The sequence below is a fragment of the Priapulus caudatus genome, unplaced genomic scaffold, assembly GCF_000485595.1.
Source record: "Priapulus caudatus unplaced genomic scaffold, Priapulus_caudatus-5.0.1 Scaffold88, whole genome shotgun sequence".
Taxonomy (NCBI): Eukaryota; Metazoa; Priapulida; class Priapulimorpha; order Priapulimorphida; family Priapulidae; genus Priapulus; species Priapulus caudatus.
This window is the reverse complement of record NW_014577149.1, coordinates 605,627-610,161: the sequence shown is the minus strand read 5'-3', so window position 1 is coordinate 610,161 and position 4,535 is coordinate 605,627. Positions and strand designations below refer to the sequence as shown.

Genomic DNA, 4,535 nt, shown 5'->3' with positions numbered 1-4,535 from the left:
CAGCGTTGTTATTCAGTCAGACGACAACAACATGGAGCGCTTCAGATTTTCTTATTCACTTCATATTTGCCGAGTAGATTGCAAAGTCATGTAACAATGCCGTTAGAACAGTATAATACAAAGAAAAGTTATATATTGTGCTCCCCCCCCACGAAAATGTAAGGCCCCCAGTGCCCCCCTGCTGAAAAAATCCTAGCTACGCCACTGACTATGAGAGCATAGTGCCCCCAACAACAGGCATTATAAAATATTAATATATAAATAGCATGGTGCTTCACTTCAAATGTTAGACTCATGATGACGTAACCAATCATGATATTTCTAGCAATAGGTCGCTGATCGATTTGTCTTCGTTTAACCAAATACAATAATTAATGCATTGCAGATTCACTTCACGTGTTCCGCAGATATATTGTAAACAGTTGGAATTCTATAGGCAATAGCTTGCGTTCACCGCACGTGCTTTCGTCCGCGAAGGAGATACAACAAATGTTGTTTTCTCAACAGTTTTGTGGGTATATATGTTCGCGACCGTTCTTAACTGTAATATGTACATTTTAAGTGTGAGAAAAGACATGAATAATATTCGAATGTTTATTGCCAGTTTGTTTAATCCTTTATTGATTTATATAGCATTTACATCTTGGCAAAGCAAATAAGAAATATAATTGAAATTCGTCAAAAATAAACTAATAAACAACATAATTTTTTTCCAAATGTAACCATACAAACTGCATTGCCTACGAATATTCAACGATGATCGGAAAGCGATGGTACGCATGCGCATACATAACTAAAATACAAAATAAAATACACCTGAGAACTAATACATCCGAAAAATCATAACGACAAAATACCCGTATGCTCCCATAATACTCCACGTACTTACACAAGTGTAGTTTCGCATAATATAACGAATACATAACTTGATCTCCATACACCTATGATCACACCCCCTTCATCACACCTATATAATTATAAATATCCAATGCGCGTTATGTAACAGACGCATAGTTTCTCGCGCTTGTTAATATAAGCAACGACTGCTCTTCTCTACGTAGATTTGACACGGACGACGAGTCCGGCGTTAGTTGCCCTCTGATTCGTCGCAACGTATGCTTTCGCAGCAATCCGGATATGGAACGCCAGGGGTTCCGTTCACAATCCTGCAGCCTAATACATCTCGTCGGACCATTAGGCCGGGACATCTGTAAAAACCCGACATAAGTAATCACGTTCCCACACAGATCGCAGATAATTTTTTTTTTTTCGTGACGGGCTTGCTGCGAAAATAAATGTAGTTTTCAAGTCACGAGACCAGCTGTCGCACCGATTGGGCCATTTCTTGGAGAAGGTTACGCTACGAGCCCATTTTTTACAGAATTTAGCTCTTTGTTTGACACTGAATGCTTGTCACATGCTTGCATTATATCGCCGAAAAGCCATGGTATCGGTCAAAATACAGAATGATTTTAGCGTTTGTACATATCAATGAATAACCTGCGGATGACATCATGAACGCTATTCGCATGGATAGGCCATGACACATACCCTATATACATACGTAGCCGTCTTTATTCAAGGCATTCGCATTCGGCACACCTCGGAGCGGCGATGCCATGAATTGGTCTCCGATCTTTAGCTCAGTCTTACCTGTCACACGGCTGCCATGCATGCCAGCAGCGAGCGGACAAAGACATTCCGATAGGGAAATAAATACCGCTAATTCACATCAAGGGGTATAATTCACACCGACCATTTGCATGAGTGATGGCCTGCGTCAGGCGCACATTTCATAAAAACAGTATACTAGAATAATGCTTAAACTACAATACAAAATTAGAAAAACATTGCAGAATATTAGAGACTTTATTTTGCAAGCGTACTATTGAACAATGAAGGCCTAAGTAGAGCATTTATGCTAAAAAATTGTGATAAAAGTTAGCCGTGATAATTTAGCATTATAATATCAGAAAAACAAATTACTATATATATATATAGATATATATAGATATAGATATATAGCTATGTGTGTTGTGTGGGTGTGTGTGTGTGCTGTGTGTGTGTGCTGTGTGTGATGTGTGTGCTGTGTGTGTGTGTGTGTGTGTGTGTGCTGTGTGTGTGTGTGTGTGTGTGTGTGTGTGGTGCTGTGTGTGTGTAGTGGGTGTGTTGTGTACGTTAAATCAAATAATATAAATAGCATAATAATAATAAAAAATAATATTACTAATTGAAATATAATTTATATGTATCTTAAGTTATATTTACATATTTCAATTTTATAAATATATAATATCTGCGTTCGTTACTACAACGCCTCGACACACCACTAGCCCATTAAGCAAACACCCCCACACACAATCAACAAACAAAGCCCTACGGTTACTAGGCAGAAGCGTCATCGTAGTTGCATGTTCCTGTTAGTGGACTGCTTCCGTCATGAAAAACTTGCAGCAGCAACTATACAGCATAACTTGTAGAATGTGAGAGAGACAGAGAGGGAGTTCACTGCGGCTTCGATTGCGCTTACACAGATTACATTGACTTGTCACAATTGCTGCCGCAAGCAATATTATACCGTGTACCTTTTAAAGTAATCTTCCATATAAACTGTTCCCCTAATATGCAGTAGACCACGTGATGCTTAATTACCACCATTTTTCGACGCCATACAAAGTGGTCCTGCAATAAGTAAGCACCATACTCCCGTATAGCGTTCTACATTAGTTACCGGCATGCTTGGTACATTTATTACTAAGATGTCGGAGAAAAACTGAGAGGGAATAAACGCTAGTACGTTTCCGTAGCATTCGCTATCGACGCATGACACCAGGCGTTATTACACTAAATAATTAGTTAATATAATATTTTATTCATTCATTGAATTTATCTTATATCTTCTGTATGGCATGCACTGAAAATGTATTCTTGCATCCGGGACAGAGTGCTCCCGAAAATATTAACATTCATTTCATAATAAATTCAGATGTCACGATACGCCGAACGTATATACACACATATAAAGATATTATCTGACTTTCACGCCCAAAGGACATCAGCATGGTTCCGCCAGAATCCGGAACCATAACGCAAAGCCAGACTGCCTTTATGAATATCGGCAGATTACTTTATGCAAAATACATTCAAAACTAATTAAACTCGCGTGCTGCCATTGCAACCAACATGACAACAATGTAAGGCGACTGACCCTTTCGAATTCAAATTAACTTGTGTCGTACATAACCGTACAACAAACACACAACCACACACACACACACCACACACACACACACACACACAACACAACACACACACACACACACACAACACACACACAACACACACACACACACACACACACACGCACCACCCACACACAGCACCACACACACACACACACAATATATATATATATAAGTATATATTATATATATATTATATATATACTATACTATTATAATATATACGTACGTTACACCAGGCTGTGTGACACACGTATGCGACAAATATAATATCAGTTGCGTAGTTCTCAGCATTATATGAGACGTCCGCATCTGGATTTCTCTGCACGATAACTGAAGATTAATCTTATGCATGCTAAAATATAAGAACAAATACTACTGAGTATGTGCGGCTACCGCAAACGTGTTACCACTAGAGAGAGCATAGAGAGGAGATTGTGTGAACACGCCGCGCGATTCTGGGAACTGGTGCGCGTGACATCGACGGTGCATGTTGCCTGTGATTAGCTGTACCTCTGCACACTGAAAGCGTTTACCGAAAGCGTAAACGGTGGGGCAGTAAAGAACGGGCGCAAGACAACGCAGGGCTACGAGAGAGATGCTCTATAGAAACTAAACAACGCACGACAATGCTAGACGAGTTCGATTCGTTAAATTGTGAATACGCTCAGGAAAAAGGTTTTCTTTGCGACCGCAGTGAAGAGATGTAACCGGCGTCAACCTCACGAGTAGGAAGGGCGGCGGCGATCGTTGGACTGTGCTAGCAGCGATGGAGGCCGTTCCCAGCCCTAGCCATTAGCTGCAGAAGCTACGGCGCTACACGTGACCGCGAGCGATGACAGAGCGTAGCCGATGACAGCTAAGATGGCTAGCGCAACGCAAGCCCCGCCCACATAAAGCCCTCCAAAATTAGTCATAGACCCCCATAGGCCAGCTGCCAAAAAACAGTAGAACCCCCCATAAAATGCAGGCTACAACACAGCTAGACCCCATTAAAGCCAGCTTCAAACAGTTAGCACCCCTTCCCCATAAAGCCTTTCAAAACAGGTAGCATCCACCCATAAGAGATTCTTCAAACAGTAGACCCCCATAAAGCATCTTCAAACAGTAGACCCCATAAATCAGTCCAAACAGTAGACCCCCCTCACATAAAGCAGCTTACCTAAACAAGTAGACCCCCTAAAGCAGCTTCAAACAGTTAGACCCTCCCCATAAAGCATCTACAAAGAGTAGACCCCCCCCCATAAAGCATCTGATAAACTAGTAGGACCCCCATAAAGCATCTTCAACAGT

General features: G+C 41.1%; 1 long non-coding RNA gene across 1 annotated transcript; it reads right to left on the bottom strand.

Annotated features, from left to right (window-relative positions):
* Positions 1-589: 589 nt before the first annotated feature.
* On the bottom strand, positions 590-1,603 carry LOC106804812. Its single transcript, XR_001393366.1, has 2 exons — positions 1,552-1,603; positions 590-1,208 (listed from the first exon to the last, which is right to left on the bottom strand). It is a non-coding gene; the product is annotated as an uncharacterized LOC106804812 (long non-coding RNA).
* Between the last annotated feature and the right edge of the window lie 2,932 nt (positions 1,604-4,535).